Source organism: Ambystoma mexicanum, chromosome 7p (assembly GCF_040938575.1).
Source record: "Ambystoma mexicanum isolate Mex_15411 chromosome 7p, UKY_AmexF1_1, whole genome shotgun sequence".
NCBI lineage: Eukaryota > Metazoa > Chordata > Amphibia > Caudata > Ambystomatidae > Ambystoma > Ambystoma mexicanum.
Genome location: NC_090939.1, coordinates 840,653,572 through 840,672,818, shown reverse-complemented (window position 1 = coordinate 840,672,818; position 19,247 = coordinate 840,653,572). Strand labels below are relative to the sequence as shown.

General features: G+C 46.6%; 1 protein-coding gene across 2 annotated transcripts in view; it reads right to left on the bottom strand.

Annotated features, from left to right (window-relative positions):
• GGACT (gamma-glutamylamine cyclotransferase) overlaps window positions 1-19,247 on the bottom strand; it is a 398,318-nt gene that overhangs the window by 316,754 nt on the left and 62,317 nt on the right. The window lies entirely within an intron of this gene.

The window sequence follows — 19,247 nt, the reverse complement described above, 5'->3', positions numbered from 1 at the left end:
TACACCTCAAATCAGCATATCCTATTCAGCCGAAGAGTCTATTGTGTTGCCTGAGGTCAGCAGAGCAGGGTGCCACTCTGCATATGGTTAACAGAAACCTGTTATCTCCTTGTGCTGTTGCTGGTAAGGGCAGGTGTGAATGTTTCCCATTGACAGAGGCCTCTTGAAGTTTTAATTGAATCAGACTGTCTTCTTATGAGGAGTTCCTGGAAGAGTAGATGTTAAGAATTCTCATTGATCAGCAAGGCTTTGAAGTTTCCAGTTAACTCAGGTTCCTTTTTCAGCTCCTGAAATACCGGTCTCCCGTCAGAGTTTAGATCGCTAGCGCCGGTTAGTGTCAAGCACCGGTACTGCACCCATTTTTGGGAGCTGTCTTGAATTAATACATTTTAAAAAAAGGGATTTTACTTGATAGCATTTACTAACAGTGTATTGCTATAGATTCTGCAGTAGAGTAATTTTGTGGCCATGATTTTAGCAATTTTTGACATCAATTAAAATGGATTTTGAACAGATGGTCTCCTGTATTAACTATCTTGCAATGTTTGAAATAGGCATTTTGAGCTTGCATTCAGAGAAACAAAGGTGATTTCAAAGCGCTTTTTTTTTTTTTTAGCTAACGGGCCCTGCTGTTTTTCCTTTGGCATCACGTTTCACTCATGGCGCTTCTGGCCCATCACGCTCGCATTGGTGGGTGGCAGGTCAGGTGACCATTTTGGTGTGCGCAAAAACTGCGCGGTTTCCCTGGATTCTGGAGCAAATGTGGGCTTTTCGGTCATCTTGGATTTTCTAAGCCCACAGCACCAAATGTTGTAGCATAATAATTCAAACGTGGGTCGATACACCGGACAGGATCCCCCTGTTATTCCGTAACTTTGCCACTGTGTTGTTTCATTTTAAGATCTTACTGTAGCCTACTTTCTCTTGCTGCGTTGTTCCATGCTGCCGCAATTAGCTGTGCAGCGTCTGTCTGGCTTTCCGCTGGGCTCCCTGCACCGAGTTCATGCTTTCAATCTTCTGAGCCAACTTCTACATTTTGCCCTTGTAACTGCTGGGCTTACTGCTGGGCTCCCTGTGTTGCATTCACACCTCCAATCCTCACCTTTGTTTTCACCCAGCTCTCCGTCACTGAAACCAGGCAGGCTTCACCTTTGCCCTACCTACCTGGAGCACTTTTCCCCTCCATCGCCAGTAGAAATTAGGTGATGATCTTGGTCTCGCCGGTGCCGAAAGGGTCTTGGTGAGCTTCTCTGCTGACACCGTATTTCTTCACCGGGTGAGGCTGCAGTTTCCGTGTTCCCCTTCATGTGCGCTGCTAGTTAAAATTATTGTACATAACCAAACAATGCAAAGACAGTTGTTTTCTGTTTCCGTAAGAAAATTGCTGTACTCAGACCAGAGTGTAAATTTCTGAAATAAATAAAAAGGTCTTCTGCTGCTCCAGCCCTTCCGTGGCAACCTCCTGGCAGACTAGAATGGACGCCCAGCACAAGCCCTCTCGGCACATGCACTATGCACACCCTGCACGCACAGAGTAGCCAGTCACTCACCATTCTGCCGTAGCCTCAGCATTGCCTCTAACTCAGAGTCACCCCGACTGGGGGATATCACTACTGTTTGCCTCTGCGAATTTGCTCACGCACCGCACAGCTTTCCTCAGAGACGGGACTTTCTCAGGAGCAACCAATGAATTGAATGAGTTTCGTGCAGCCTGGCAATATAAACTTGGCACTGGTATCCCGGCAGCAGCTCCAGGCTGCAAATGGCTGCAGCTTCAGCTCGGCTTAAAAAATAGTGCAGCATAAATTCAACTAACACAAAGCATTGGTGCATACAAAACAAAATATAACGGGCATCTAGTTATGTCCATTTATTTTGCTCCATCATAGGAGTGTCACACAGCTCCCCGGCAACAGCAGAAGGCCAGCAGACGTGAGTGAGAGGGTGAAGGCCCAGCTGGTGCTTCGCCCATTTCATCGCCGGAGCATCAACGGTGTCATGACAACACCATACACTACACATTTCCCAAACCCCTTTCTTTACAGTAACAATGTTTTGGCATATGTGTGGCCTAGTAATCACAGGCACTCTAGGAAATACCCCACTCACATTCCACATCTGTCCTTTTCCACAGGGTCCTCAACTCGGAGCCCTGATGAAGGTGGCCTTGGTATAGTTCATGACCGCGAAAACGTGAAGAATACAGGGAACCTCAGTAAAGGATAGGTCCCCTGTCTTGAGATTTCTCCAAACAATTACATTCCACGTTGGCAAACATATCTTTTACCTCATGAACCTGGAAAAATATTCAATTTCTTTCTCCGAAAAACTTTTTTTGTGTGTATCTCAGGGGTATTTTTGAGACGCTTTCTGTCCCAGCGCACAACTGATTCATTGATCATCAGCCTGCATCTGGGCCATATGAACTTCAGAAGAAGGAAATAACTTTCTTCTGTTATTAAATACCTTTCCAAAAGTCAAATGTTAGAATCTACACTGTCTAATATACATCAAATCTCCTAGTCTGTTTCAAAACACTTTAACTCACTATTTATTGTTCATAATTGTTGACCTATTGTTAAAATAATCACTACCAATGGATTGTAACTGACGTTTGTATATATTTCTATAAATGATGTTCTCTTTGTTTTCTTTTCCCTTATGTTGTTACACTCTGAAACTGCTGATAGATTTCGTGTCCAGAGAGTAAAACAAATGTATGTCTGTTTGCACTTAGTAAAGCAACATTATTGATTAATGCTTCAGTTTTTTCTCTTTTCTTCTTCCCAATGTCTCCTTGACCTATGCATTGGAATGTTCATTGGTATTGTGGGTGGATATTCTTAGATTTAACCCCAAGGATCTCTAACTAAGGAGACCTGACACTACATAATCAGGATAGATCTAAATAACCTACTCTATCCATCAAATTCCGTTTTCTCTTTTGCAGCTAATGCAGGGGCACACTTATTTGTTGACATATTTGGGCTCAAGCCACAAAGTGTCAAAACCAAAAAAAGAAGGGCCCTCTACCCTTATGATAAATCAAGTGCCCCTTAAAACTGGTGCTCACCCCGAAGCTACACTGATTTACCTTTAATAGTGAAGTGTGTGGAAGCAGGCAATAAATTGTACACTTCACAAAACTGCAGCAGATTCAAGGTGTTATAGTACCTTGAAGCTGGCTGCAGGCTTAGGCGTTGTGTCTGTACTCCCAAGAAATCAGGTCCAAAGAAGGTGTCCTACCTACACTTTGTTGAATGGAGCTACCCCAAGCCCCTTCCCATGCCCTACTTCAGGCTACTGGCCAGGGGACGGTTTCAGCCCTAACTCTTGAAGAATCTTCTTTGGGCCAGCAGAGTGCAATGCATAAAGAGTAGTGAATGCATCAGTCACTGAAGACAAAGGGTGCAGTTGTAGGGTGCCTGGGTAAAGTCCAGTCAAAGAGGGTAGTGATCACAGCAGCCACTCGAAGACCGTAGTGACACTGTGCCCCTGGGCGACAGAGGAATTTGTGTAACTCCTACAATGGGAACACACAAGCAGTCAACTCCAGAGCCCGCTTATATAAAAAAGGTAACTTAGTTATGGTGCTTTTCGTGGGTGGCACCTCTCTTTCAAATCCCTGCTGTTCCCAAACATTCACAGGCTTTGACCTACACATGGTTACTAGCAGGCTGATAGTTCGGAGATTTACTCCATTAAGAGAAGGCATCAAAGCTTGAAGTGAGGATTTAAACAACATCTTTTGCAGCAGCCAAAGCAGAGGAAGAACACCTTCATATGGGTGCGATGATCCGACTGAGTATTCCTTTCCAAGGCCCCAAAGTCATCTTAGTTCTTCAGTTAATTAAAGTATGCATTTGTTTTTTGCACATGCAACAAGATGCTTCAGAGCACTGTGGTTTAACTGGAAGAGAGGAAGGGGGTTGTGACTGAGGAATGGAAGGGGAGTGAACAACAAGATCCTAAACATGCTGGCTTGCTAAGCTCAGAAAAGATCAGCTGCTCTAAAACAAAACCACAAGAGGCAGGGCATTCCAGCCTCTGGTGCATACATTATTCACTCAACTATATAAATCCTAGGGGGCAAAGTACTCTGAACAAGAAGGGTGCTAAGGGCTTTCTCGAAATTCAGCATATGGTCTCCCATCTTACATCCACGAAAAAGGGGTTTGTTAATTTAGTTCCTTTATGAACAATCTTTTGTTTGAGCCTTTTCAAATGGTAGGTTGGATGGAAGTTTATTTTCCACGCTGGAAAGGGTGGCAGTATGTATGCAGGGACCAGGGTGTATGTCTTGAAGATGTGCGGATGTAGGTAAGGTCAATGCAGTTTTCCTGATTATGCAGAACGTTTTGATGCTGATGCAGTAATGGATGGAAAAGCAAGTCTGAAGAGAGTTGCAGGGATATGTTCCAGAGGCCAATGCACATGATGCTCCATTGATCTGGTTTTGATAGTTTTAATTCCTGGACTACGGTTTTATGTTATTTGCCAAGTACTCAAAGGCCCCTTCTCAGTACGTGCAGTTTGTAGTAGCATCTACACGAAAGGGCTGCTCGTTGTGGGGTGGAATGGAGTTGCTGTTTAAAAATGATACTCAGATTACAGAGAGGGTGGACTCAGAATCTCAAGATGTCCAATCCTATGAAAGAGCCACAAAGGAGGATTCAGTTGTAGTTGTGTTTAGGCACTAGCAGCAGTCAGGCATCCATTGCTGCATGGCTGCAGATACGATGAGTTCATAGATAGGCATGTGGGCTTGTTCTCTAGGTGGATTCCCAAGTGAGTATTGTCAGCGTAGGTAATGTATGGCAAAGTAAAATGATGAAAGTGCAGCCAGAAGGTGTAGGGGAATGTTAAACAGTCAGTGAATAGAGATTATCACTGGGGGTCCTACAGATTTGGGCTGAGACCTTCAAAAGTTAACAAACCCATCATCACGTGTGCAGTGTGAACGATTCACTTCTGGGCTGTTTCTTCCATCCTCATGCAGAAATGCAGCCAAGGATAGTTTAAAGTGTGGCCAACTGTATCATATGGTCCTAGGAGATCGAAAAGAAAAGGCATGCTGCTTATTTGCCAGATTTTCATTTTAATGTTTAGCATGGTAGATGTGATACTTCTCCCCTGGTGGAAGCCTGATTGTTTGCATGAAGAGTTTAGTTTGATTAAAGAGTTGTAGTTGTTTAGTGACCAGTCACTCAATCACTCAATGATTTTTACCTTAATGGGAGCTTGGTTATTAGTCAATAGGTGGTGGGAGGAAAGGGTGTAAAGAGTGCTGATTTAACGGATGATGGAAACCTGTCTGATGAAAGAAGCATTGAAAATGTCTGATTTGGGGCGGTCAAGGAAGACTTTATTGATCATGGAAGGTGTGAAGGGAATCAATAAAAAAATAAACTTGTCCTTTAGAATAGAAGGACACATTCTCAAGAGAAATAAAATAGACACAAGTAACTGGGATGAAAATAACAAATATTGAAAATAGGGGATACAAAGTTAAACATAACAGTAAGTAAATTTAAGATGGCCCAACTTAGTTTATCAGAGAACAATTTCTTAACACATCATCTTACATTAAGTATTAATTTGCTGCCACCAGTTACTACCAGGATAAAAGCTCCATAGTATTATGTTTTAACATTACGCCTTACACACTAGGCACAATTGCTGCAGAATGGGGAGTGGAAGTCTGAGAGACATTTTGAGCTTTACTTGAAAACATCCATTGCGTTTGTTTAAAATAAAAAGGGCCATCTGTATACCCTAATGCTCACTGCACTCACAAGGCATTTCTGGTGAGGCCAGGAACGTAGGCAAATATCACCACAATCACACAGAAACAATCACTCATACAGAGAGGTCTTTAGGTACGAAAGCAGTCTCTCTGTACATGGGCAAGTTGACAAGTACATGTGAATGCATATTCTACAAAAAGTAGGCCTCGCTTCCCCCAAAACGGAGGCAAAGCACTGCTGAAATAATGGATTAAAAAGGTCTCCAGTACGACTCAAGTAGGTAAAAACGTACCTGAGGGGGTGGGGGGGTTGCAAGGTGCCACAAAAGACATGCTTTTCTGTGAAGCCCAATGAAAAGCTGCACGTCATAAGCATTCACCACACACAATGTGAATTCACCATTCATAGGTACCCAAAATGGACCATTTTGCACTTCAGAGCTGCCCATTGTCAAATTGAGTGTGCCAGAGTATGGCTCAGTATGTGTCTGGTACAGTTCTATAGGACCTTCCTCAATGGATCCATTCTGTAACTACCACAGCACAGTGCTCTTTGTGAATGCCACTGGCTGGATGCAGGTTTGGTTTCAGGGCTTTCCCAATTCTGCCTCCTCCCGCGTCTTCTTGCCTTTTGCATGCCACCCTGTCTGTCTCTGTAATCCGTGGGCGTAACCTAGAATCCCGCCCGCCACTCACTCTCTGTCTCCCAGAACCTCACTCGGTGCCACCTCCCAAGCTGCCAAATTCACCACCGCCTTCCTACTGCTACGGCTCTCCTGCATGGACGTAATTATAGGGGGGAACAGGGGTTTTTGTCCCCCTCAACTTCTGTGGCATGCCTTTTTGTCCCCCCCCCATCTTTTGGAGGGAGGGCAGGGGGGGGGGCGCAATCATCAATTATGTAATTGGACAGCGCAAGCCTGACTGGGGGCTCAGCAAGGCTTGTGCTGTCTCATTACATAATGCATGGATGCCTGGCTGCCGTGCTACAACACATTCAGGGCTGGGATGCCCTGCGTGGCTCAGTCCCTCATCCTGGCTGGCCTGACTCAAAGTCAGCTGGTAGGGTGCTGAACTGGGTGTTGCAGGGCCTGGCGTCTGTGCTGTCACACTAGCAGCAGCACTTCCAGGGGCAGCGGCACAGAGCAACGCTTTCTGGCTTCGTGTTCGTGCGACACACAGACAGAAACTATGAAGCTCCTTCTTCTTACTGGTTTCTGACTGGAGGAGTGTGAGTGCAAAGAGGCCAGTTCAGTGTAACATAAGACGTGGCCCAGGCGGCATTTGAAAGCAGAGCAGAGGTACTTTTTTATTTTTTATACTTTTTCATTGTGTTTGTGTAGGTTTGTTGGGGAGCTTTGTCCAAGCCCTCTGAGGCAAAAATACATGCAAACTTCCTAATTAGCATATGGATTGCACCAACAGAAGTGACTTCACAGAAAAGGACATTGCAAGGCACATCATCAGTCTTTGATACTTGGAGGCACCATGGAAGTGACTTTAGAATAAGTTGCCATAAATAAGCCAAGTGACACAAATCTTTGTGGTGCAAAATACCTAAATTGCACTATTGTTATATGTGGAGCAACTCTATAGTCATTAGGTTTTTACATTATAATAGCATGATACATTAACATAAGCTTGGAAGTGAATCAGAATCACTGACAGAGCTGCGGATAAGGCACAATGTGATTAAATAATTTGCTCAGGATGGACCACTAGAAGAAGAAAAGAGATGAAAGAGCTAATTTCGCCCCAAAATTGAGCTGGCAAACACCATAGAGTGGTGTGACTAGAGCCAAGCACCCGGTGCCACCCCCAACGCCTGCCTTGGGGGTGAGAAAACAGTGAGAATCGAGGGACGTGCCCATCCGCCCCAGGCCTGGAAGCTAATGGCTCGCTGACACTGTGCGATGTGAAAGGAAAGGACCCCAACGCGCGGCTGACCAGACCTTGATCCGGCATCAACCTAAGAGAGGGGAACCTTGTCGGGGAGCTGCTGGTCCCCAGCAGAGCAACCGAAGGGACCGACCGCGCAGGGAGCTGCGGTGGGAGCTCGATAGGGGGCGGAAGCTCCGGAGTGCCTGAGTCAGATAGAGCTTACCCAGGCAGCTCCTCTCGCCACCCGGCCGAGGTGCGGAGAAGCCGCAGACATAGTGAAGGCAGGACAGAGCGTGCGGGCCAAGTGAAGGACAATTGCCCAGGTGCGTGGGGCCAATGAGACTGAAATTGACCGCACCCGCGAGGAGCAGGGCCAACAGCACTAAGACCCTGAAGCTGCCTCGCGCATACACGCACACCTGCCTAAATCCGCCTTAGCGCACATAGCCCAACTATCAGAGGAGGACCCAAGCCAAACCTGCCCGGTATGCCAATGGGACGGGGAAGAGAAGATGGAAGCACACCAGACCCACAGTAAGCGCAGTGAGCGTGGATAACTAAGCGAGCCCCAGACGGGCAACACCAACGACGTGCAGCCAGGAACGCAGAGAGGGAGCTGAGCCTTCGCTGACCTTCAACAACAGTGTCAGGGACCTCTGTATCGCATGGAGGCAAGATCCACGCCGGCACGGAGGCGAGGATGCTCCAAGAGGCAGCCTCCACAAACCCACCCAGCCCTGCAAGCAGGACAGTAAGGTGCCGTGGAGGGTTTGACAGCCCCCAGGTAGCTGAGACAAGAGTTCACCCCAACCCCAGGCCTAGACAGTGCAGGGAGCCAGAGCAATCGAGGGGGTAGGTCCCAAGTGGGTAAATAAGAGCTCGCCCTCTGTCCGCTCCCTCCCTTGACAACAGGGACAAAAGGACATTCCGAACTCCTGCGCAAAGGGGAAAGGGCCCCCCAGGGAAGTGTCAAAGGGTACCATAAGCGATAAGAGGATCCAGGAGAAAGCAAATCAGCCCACAGGGCCTTTGGGACATAAACCCTCCACACTCACTGCAGGATACATCAAGAATTGGCTCTGGATCCGCGGGGGGGAGCCAAGATGACCTGACGCATCTCGGCTGATCTCCTCCACGGGGCCCGTCAAAAGGGATCTGAGCCCCGCCTTGGGCAGATGCTGCATTACCCTGCCATAGCTCTGTTTGATCCGCCCGCCCTAGCGCATAATTAAGGTACAAGCTATCTGGCCCACACCAACATCTATTAGCGGGGGAACCCCTCTGCCCGGACATTTGAAGAAAAAAGCTCCAGCTTTTGTTGCTCTCCCCCCCCCCAACGGGTTGATGGCTGCACTAACTACCCTTACTGAGTGAAGCGGAAAGTCCTATGATTGCTCCCTTCAGCGACTGACTCTCTGTGTGACTTTTTATCAAGACAGGGAAGCGTTATGCATTCCAACATGGGGTGCTTTCAACATCTTACTACGACCTCGCGGCTGAAAGAACGTATTGAGGAGTCATTCCCCTGCGCTTAAATTCACTTCAGCATTGTTGCAGCAAGTGGCCAATCGGGGTTGGTGGAGGGGAGTTTACGAGGCATTCCTCTCCAGCGAGCTCCTTTCTTCCCTTCTCGCCTGCCGGGGAGCAATGAGGATCTAGGAGCACTGTGGTTCTTGCTCAACCGGAGTGCAAGAGGGCTAGTGGTGGGTTTTACATAGCACCGGGGTGTGATATAACCTATAGGAACCTACTTGGAGGGTGGATTTTCTCCCTTTTCTCCCACTGCTTTTTCGTGTGGCCCCTGGTCGTGTCCTGAATCCTGCAAAGACCTAGCCCGAGGCCCTCATGTTTGCTCCCTCTGAGCTCGCGCCCAGTTCTGTTCTTGGGTCTATCTCAGATGGACTGGGCCCAGTCATTGAGGAAATTCAGGCACTCTCCGATGTCCTCCATGGAAGGAGCCAGTCCAGCCCCCTCCACACAGCCTGGAGCGGTGGACTTCCAACTTGTACATAAGAGCATGACAGCTCTCCTGGAGGAGATCCAGGGCTTTAGAGCCGACATTGACAGAAGACTAGATTCCTTGGACAAAAAGATGGACTCTGTGGAGGACCATGTTCAAGCCCAGGAAGGGAACCAAACCTCAGTTGACATACTGGAAGCCCAAATGGACAAGCACCTAGCGGAGTTGGAGAGGCGTGAGGAGAAATGTCCCAGAGCGGGACGGCAAAACGCAGGCAGATGTCATTAGAATTGTCAATGAGGTGATCAATAAGCTCTTTGATGAAGCCAATACCACGGAGCCCACCATTGATCGCGCCCATAGAACGGGGGACCCTCCGGGAGACCCAGGCCAATTCTTGTGAGCTTCCACTACTATGCTGAAAAGACCAAGATCTTGGAGCTGGCACGTAAAAAGGGCCCGATAATTTGGGAGGATCCAAAGGTGTTGATATATCAAGATTTGTCAGCCCTTACCCTGGCAAGAAGGCGTCTCTGTGGCCCGCTTACAAGATGGCTTCAACCCAAAGAGACCCGATACAGATGGGGCCACCCCTTTTCCCCTTTCCTTTTAGTACGAGGGATATAATTACACCCTAGTCACCGAAGATAATGTACATCGAGTAACTCGAGAACCTCTGGGTGAACCTTCTAGCAACAAAAATCGGGAGACCCGCGAAAGTCCTAAGGCGAGCCCACGGAAACCTGGTGGGAAAGCTGGTGAACCCTGAGAGCGACGCCGAGTTCAGGGCCATAAGAAATTCAGGAGGGTGACCACGCCCTCCCCTAAGCCTGCCAATAACTAGCCATGCCTTATCAGCCTGAGAAAATCTCAGAAAAGATGGAGGTTGTTTTGCTTAGCCCTTACGGCATTGACAGTTCACAATGCAAATATCTTGGGTGTTGCTTTGCTACTTGACGGGGGGTAGTCCCTTGTTATAGTCTCATGTGGTGGGGAGGGGGGTATTGTTAATCTCTGTTCCTGAATGGGTGGTGGGGAATTGGGGGGAGGGGGCTCAGATCATCTGTGTTTTGTTGTCATTTATTGCCCTGGTGGAGGCAGACGCTGGTGGCCTGGTTGGATGACACTTCTTATGTCACGGGTAGTCCAGGCGATTAAAGGGGGCAGGGGGGTAAGTTGGGGAGTTGTTTAGTCTTAGTAGGGATCTGTTGTTCTTTGCTCTCTAGAAAATACTCAGACGTGCAGACCCAGGAGGAGGGGGGGCTCCTGCTCCCTTGTAGGGTCTCTTAGAGTTGTTTATCAGGTTGCTGACTGATGCGTTTCTTTCGCTGACGTTGGGTTCGCTAAATGTCCGGGGATTAAATTCTCAGAATAAAAGGTCACTGGTGATGAAGGAGTTTAACAGGCTGAAACTGCATGTATTGTTTCTTCAGGAGACACACTGGGTGCGGGGTAGAGAGATGGTGCCCAAGTCCATATCCATCCAGAAAGTCTTCCATGCCTCAGCCCCTTCTAAAAAAAAGAGGGGTAGCGATAGTCGTGTCGCCCCATGCACACTTTGAAGCAAAATCTCGCTGTGCTGACCCCAACGGATGGTTAGTGATGGTGAAGGGGGAGATTAGGGGGAGGAGGGTGACGCTGGTGTCTGTCTATGCTCCTAATGAGGCTCAGGATCAATTCTGGGAGAATGTAAAAATGAGGATCATGGGATTCACTGAAGGGCTCCTTCTGGTGGGAGGCGATTTTAACATGGTTCTTCACCCGGATAGGGATAGGAAGTCAGCCCGTCCTCTTGCAGATCTACATCTCCAGAAGAGGATGGCCTCAGCTTTCCACACCACAAATGAGGCTCTCGGTCTTATAGATTCCCCCTCGATGAGCACAGGGCGGGACCCTCTTTTCACATTTTTCTCAAATCCCCACTCATCTTTCTCGATGATCGATTATATTTTGCTAGACAAATCCTTGTGCGAGAGTATCTCGAGGTTTGGGGTGGAGTTGATCCCGTGGTCCGACCATGACCTGGTCCGCGTCCAAGTGGGTATCCCCTCGAGTTCCCCAATGCCCACAAGGTGGACGTGTAACAATCTATTGTTGAAGGATAAGAAAGTTGCCCAGACTCTCCTAGCGAATATAAAGGAGTTTTTTTAGCTTAACGATAACGGAGAAGTTGGTGCGGCGGAGATCTGGGAGGCCTTTAAGGTGACAATACGGGGAGTTCTAATTGGGTTAGTGGCAGCAAGGAAGCGTGTCAGTGTTAGGGAGCAAAAGAATCTCAGGGGAAAAGTTGAAGCGATACAGCCAGGGGGTAAGCTTCGATCCCAAATTTTCCCAGGTAAATTGGCCGAACTTCATCAGCTCAAGGCAAAGCCAGCTACCCTCTTGGTCGGGCAAACCGAGAGAAAATTGTCCTTTCTTAAACAGCAATATATGGAGAGGGGGGAGAAGGTGGATAAAATCCTGGCTTGGAAGTTACGGGAGCTTAGGCGCTCTAGAAGAGTGGATGTGTTACATCTCCCGGGGGGTGGGGGGGGCGAAAAATGCCTAGACGCTTTGAAGAGCAGAACAATTTAGAGTGTTTTATGAGCGCCTCTACACCTCAGAGTGTTTGGAGGGAGGTCCGGAGGCCGATAATTTCTTGGACTCTCTTCCAATCCCCCGACTCCCGCCGGAGAAAGCGGACCTGCTAGAGAGGCCCGTCACGCCCCAAGAAGTAATATACGTTATTGGTTCCATGAAGGGGGGCACCACACCTGGCGAAGATGGCTTCACAGTCTTTTTCTATAAATCTTTTCCCTCTGCCCTAGCCCCATTCCTGTCTAAATTATTCAATGAGTGCTTGAATTCTGGGAGCCTCCCTCCGTCCATGTTATCTGCCCGTATTGTGGTCATCCCGAAGGAGGGGAAGGACCCGATGAACTGCCAATCCTATCGTCCAATTTCTTTATTAAATACTGACGTGAAGATCCTAGCAATGGTTTTTGAGGAAAGATTCCGGGGATGGATAGCCACCCTGTATAATGGCCCGACAGCCAGGGTTTTAGTCAATGAGGTGGTCTCTGACCAGTTTTCCCTCTCTCGAGGTACCCAGCATGGATGCCCCATTTCTCCCCTTATATATGCTCTCGCAATGGAGCTCCTTGCTATAGCTATAAGGCAGCACCAAGGGATTCTCGGGGTTAGATGAGGGGAATTAGACTTTAAGCTCTCCCTTTTTGCAGACGACATCCTTGTTTATCTAACTAATCTGAAGGACTCTCTCCCGAGACTCCTTGATCTGATTCACTTCACTTGGAGTCTTCTCTGGCTTGAAAATTAACCCGTCAAAGTCATGCCTCATGCCAATGGGGAGGATAGATGAGGTCCTAGAGGGGAAAGACTTGGTCAAGGGTATCCAAGTTGAGCGCACAGCTGTATCCTATTTGGGGGTTCTACTCCCAAGAGATTTGGGGAACCTTTTTGAGCTGAACTTTCCCCCTGCTCTCTCTAAGATTTGCAGGGACCTCCAAAGGTGGGCCCCCCTGACCCTCTCCTGGTTTGGGGGTATGGGGTCTCTAAAAATGAATATCCTCCCTCGGCCCTTGTACCTCTTTTCTGCTCTTCCTGCTATAGTGCCAAGTACCTTCTTTAAGTCCCTGCAAACCATTGTTTTGCGATTTGTTTGGAACGGAAAAAAGCCAACGGTCAAACTTGAGACTCTAACCCTACCCAGGTCTCAAGGAGGCTTTGGCCTCCCAGACTTTTACCAGTATTACAAGGCGGCCCAGTTAAGGGTCATGTTAGAGCATACGAAGGATGAAATGCAAACCTATTGGACGTACATCGAAGACACCCACATGCATCCCAGGAAAGTTAGAGACCTTTTGTGGGCCCCCGATTAGAGATATTCAGGACAGAATAGGAAGTCACCGACCCTGTCAGTCCTGTGGTCTCTATGGAAACATGATACTCCCAACAATCTCCTTTCTTCCTGGCCCTGGCCCTATCCCCTATCGTCTCTGTGGGGGCCCCCTCTTGATCTCGGGAGGCGGGGTTTCAGGGATACCCAAAAGTGGTCAGATGCGGGGTTGGAAACAGTCGCTCAACTCTTTCAAAATGGCGTTTTCATTGATTATGGCACCCTAGCGGAGGTCATGGGGATCACCCGTTATCTATCATTGACTACCTTCGAATTAAAGTGCTCTTAACTGGCCCCAAACGGGGCTTTTCCCTTTCCCGCCCTCTCAAGCCCCTAGAGAGAATGATTGTGGAGGCTTCCACGAGAAAAGGAACTATCTCCAAGATATATAAAATCTTAATTGAATCTCAACTTGAAGCTAGGCAGGGGTTTAAGCAGTTCTGGGAGGAGAAATGGAGAGAGACTTTGGAAGAGTCATCTTGGTCTAAGCTTTCTGGAGGGCTTTTTTCAGGTTCCCTTTATACGGCGGCCATGGAGCACAATTTTAAGATTCTGCATACGTGGCATCTCCCTCCTGAGAGATGTTTCGTGGTGCCTCTCCCTTTTGTCCAAGAGGGTGTGGTCAGAGGGGGTCCTGGTACCACTTGTGGTGGGAATGCCCCTTAATCCAGATCTATTGGTCGGAGCTCCTAAACTGGATTAAAGATATTGTAGGGATCCAGCTTCCTTTGCACTCCATGGTCCTCCTATTTGGTTTCCCTTCGCCCGCCTCAGGTTCTGGTGTTTTTCCTAGGGTGATCCAAGCCATGTTGAGAGCAGGGAGACTGGCTCTCGCCCAGAAGTAGAGGAGCAAGTCGGCTCCCTCTAGAGCTGAATGATTGGCAAAGCTTTGTGCTATTTTTACGTATGAGAAGCTAACGGCCCTGGTGCACGACAAGGTGAAGGCCTTCCTGCTGGACTGGACAATGGTGCTCTTGCATGAGGAATGTGGCTCAATGAGACTTTGAGGCTCCTGGGCATTGGCTGGCCTGCCTGATGATCTTCCTGTATGCAACACAAGTTGTGGTTATTAATGAGTTGTCACTAAAGAACCCAATTTGTTGGCCTATCAGCATTGTAAAGCCCTGTGGTTGACCTCTCTGGAATCTATATGCCCTGTTTGGGCCCGGTTACTTATGAGCGGGGGGAGGGTGGTAGCGGGAGGGTGAAGGGAGGCCTTTTGCATTTGTTTGTGTTGTATGTTCATGCTTTGTTTTAACAAAAATGTTCAATAAAAACTAAGTGGCAAAAATAAAATGATTTGCTCAGGATCACACATTTGGTTAAATGGTGAAACTGGGATGTGGACAATTGAAGCGACTTGCACATCTTTCCAGGCTTAGTTGGTATAGATATTTATTAAGGTTTTGCTTTACATTTCATGTGCTTATTATTTATATAATACATATAACATATAATTATTTATAGCAATGCATTGCAAGCAAACCACGTTACCTAATATACATAATAAACTAGCCTTTCATAGTAAACTAACCATACACTATCTACATTGCCATTAAATAAGTTGAGCAATGGAAGTATGGCTTTAGTTTCATTCTCCCAATTCTGCATGCAAAGATACAATAGCATCATGCAGATTAATGTGAGTCTAACAAATCCTCCTTGGGTTTTAAAGCCATAGTCATTATTTCATAAAGCATGCAACATTATGCACCCTTCTCACTTCTGATCACACCCTCCCATTCACATTTCTAAAGGGGCAAAAGTCCCTGCTAATAGTACCTACCCCTCCCTCCCGCCAGTGCCTAATGGCTCACTCTGTTGATACAGAGCAACGTGAGGACCCTCTGCTGCCCGGAGCTCCTTGTGACATTGTCCTGGCAGCGGGACACCTCTACCATTCAGAACAGGTAAGGTGTCCTGCTGCCAGGACAATCAGCAGGACAATGAGCGTGCTCATTAGGAATTGCTCAGTACACATTGTCCTGCCAGCGGGACACTTTTGCTGTTGGGCACCCGCTTTGAGGTGCCGAATGGGAGAGGTGTCCCAATGACAAATGTCCCAGTCTGGCTCTTAAAAGAGCTACGGGCGGGGGGGGGCAGCTTCACCACCCCCTTGCGACTCTCCTGCTTGGCACTCCACTGCTTGGAGCCATTTGCACACAGGAAAACATACCTTAATTTTAATCAGTCAGAATCTTGTAGACATATAAGGTTCTGTGCAGAACCTAAGTTTGGAGATATATGGCATTTAAAAATCTATACCAATTGTACTTGGTCACCCACTGCATTAACCAATGGTTTCTGCATTTGAATGAAAGGAAAAATCAGGCAAATTGCTGACATTCCAGTGAATCTGGTCCTTTTGGCCATGGCTTTAGTACAGCTAGGTCAAGTCAACATAGCCCAAAATGTCAGGTATCAGTGGGTGATAAAGTCTGGTCTGCTCAATCGACGTTGTACCCCTGTTTTCATGTGTTATTGTAAATGTACATATAAATGTTGTGTGCACACAGCGTATGTCAGTGGAGGTGCTGAGTACATATGTGTGTTGACTATTGTGTCTGAATGAATGATAAATAATGCATTGTTTGTATGTTCTAGTGGAATTAAGTTTGTGAACCTTAGGTTGTGTCCCTGGGTGCATGGAGGCTGGCTGAAGATGTGTGGAGGCCTAATTCAATTTAAAAAATATGACACCAGTCTAATTAAAGTTATAACAGAGAGTCAGCAATCGTCACTTGTGGTGTAGTAGTTCAGTGTTATCCCTCAGGGATTTAGGTTGTTTTACCAGCGTATTAAATCACGGCGAAATTACCGTAGTCATTTTCACTGAAAATATCTTTTTACCTCGGTACAAAAAACCAAACCCATGCCCCCTCAAACTGCCAGTACACCCTCGGTGCAGATGCAGAAGCAGCCATGATCACATCAGAGTCAGGATGTGCACTGATTGTTTCTACCATGCACCCTGTCTATATGCAATTCCTTCCCAGCACTTTGCCAGACTGGTTTCTGTGTGGTGACATTTTCGCAGTGACGGCAGGGGAAGCCAAACTACTCCCCCCTCCGCTCCTGGTCACAAGGATGGAAACAAGCATACTTAAATCACTGGGCCTCACAATGACCCACACATACGTTTGCCTACATTATTTCTATTGTTAAAAGTTACCGTCACCACTCTAAAGCAGTTCCAAGGTAACAAAAGCACTATGCAAATAACACATACGATAACATAATTGAATATTCGTAAAGTCCATGTCAGTGCATTTCTGAGTTCTAATACAAAGTAAGTCAACTATATGTTGGCAGCGAGTAGGCAGGATAAAAGGGAAATAAACGTTGACATTGTATTCAAACTGAGCAAAGTATGCAATAGTAAAATGTATCGTTAGATAGCAAATGCTAAATATGTATCTGCTGCATCCAAAATGGCCTTTGTCAATGTTGCCTGAAATCCCACATAGAGTTTGTTGTGGGCACAAGCACTGATTATTCGGCCTGGAGAACGAACTATCATCAATGAAAAATCAACCATCTGCCTCTTTCCTTACATTTCTCCAATAATATAAGAGCATCCAAATAATTGTTCCGAAGTTACAGTCACTATTGTTGACTCGACACAAAACATGACACATTACGTGGCATGTGCACACAGAATCTGCAAACAAACAGACACACTTGGTTGGGAAATTAAACAATTGGCGATGAAAACAATTGGCAATCATGCTTCTGAAGGCTGACTAGCCAAATGATCACCGCAGGGCAATTTAGCCCTACTGAGAAACCTTTTAAACGAGCCAATATTTAAATTGTAAAACAGGATTTGTTGTAACCTCTTGAAGTGTCCTTGCAATTATCTCTATGTACAAAAAATAATGAGGTAATTTAAAAACAGAAAGCTAGAACGCAAAACTTGTCGTCAAAAGATGTATTTTTGATTTATTTAAGCACATTTTTACAGCATTTAATGCACGGCTCATTAAAAAATCCTTACTAACAATACACTGACCCCATTTAGAGTGGCGCAAAACTAAATCAAAAGGAAATGCAGAGCATGGGCCCTGAACAGTGAGTGGTATGTCTCTTGTCCCGCAGTTGCATTACAGAGTTCACGTCTTAAGCAGAAAGAAAACATGTAGTACTTAAATGCTAATTGCATATAGATTAAAGACATACATTAAATCTTAAATTGAACCATAGGATGCTGCTTTGGTGGACTTGTAACCAAATTGATACACGCCAGGGGATCGTACCCTGGTCTGAACAGTGTTTCTAAAACAAATAAAATGGTTGATTTCTAGAGTTGCTCAATGTTGAGTCTCATAACGAAAACCAACTCATAGCAATCTACTGCAGCTAGCCGGTGAAGTCTGTTTAGTAAGAGTAAGAAACGCAAGCACTGATAAAGTCAATAGGGCTGGTTTGTATTGAGTGTGTCTTTGTACATACAAGGGTTTGTATTACAAAGTATAGGTGTTGTGCGTTGGGGGAGATTGGATTGATGTGTAGGTGGGATTTATGTGTGTCTGTCAAATTTTGTGTTTTGGGTGTGTGATTATAAATGTTTCTATATATGGTTGGAGTGTTTCATATGCATCTGAAATCTTTAGCCAATGTTGTTCATGTTTTTTCTTTCTCCTTCCAAAATATCACTCACGCCAAAGCAAAAGAAATGGTCATCTGTACCTGTGGGGTATCTCTCAACCTGTTGAACCTCTTGATAAGGATACGCCAATGAAGCCAAAAGGTATTGGGAACCAATGAATTTAATGGCAAGGAACCGTTTTTTGGAGGGTTTTATAGGAAAGTAAGTCTAGGGAAATATACTGGAGACTTCTGGCTTGTTAGGAAGGCAAGCATGGCACCACTGTGGGTGGGACCCTCTAAACTATGTCAGTAAGAGTAATCGGTATAATATATCCTGGAAAAAGAAAATCATGAGGAATCAGTCATTCAAAAATATACCCGGGAACAGAATAGAGGGATGAGCCGGTGCGGATGAACCTGACAAAATATGATAGATGAATGTATGTGCTGCTGACCAGGTCTGGGGCATAAGCGAGTTCCAGCTGCAGCAGGGCCCTCACATGCAAATAGGTTAATTATTTATTTACTGTGCATTTGTAAGGCGCTTCTACACCCACAGGGCACTAGGGAGGGAACATGGGAAAGAAAGCAAATACAACAATCAAAGATAGAGGCCGGCCTACTAGTCCTTGTGAGCATTCAGAAAGTGCAAGTGCAAAGAAAGAGAAGGGATGGGGGAAGTTGGGGTAAGAGCTAGGTGTACAAAAGAGTGAAGTGCTGGGGAGTAAGCAGATGTTAAGTGACTTGGTGAGAGTAGTCAGCTGCCAATAAATAAGTAAGCGCAGGCCTGTGGTGGCATAGGCCAGTGGGTGCCAAGGCAAGTGCTGGGAGCGGGCAGAGGCTGAAGGCGATTGGGTGTGGGAGGCCAGGGCCCAGGAGGACACATAACAGCCCTGGTCACCAATCTCAGCAACTGTGGGGTTTAGCGGAGGAGGGAGGAAGGGAAGGAGGAGGTGAAAAGGAAGGTCTTGAGGAGCTTCCGGAATTTGAGGAGATTTCAAGACGAGGAGGAAGGGGGAGATCTGGAAGGAGAGTATTTAGTGAGAGCCAGTTGTAGGTAGTGTGGTCCCTGCTCCAGACCAGCCTAATGGATGATGGAGAGGCATTTAAATTTGTTCCTTGCAGCAACCAGGTGCCAGTGGAGAGATTTTAGGGCTGGAGAGATGTGGTCC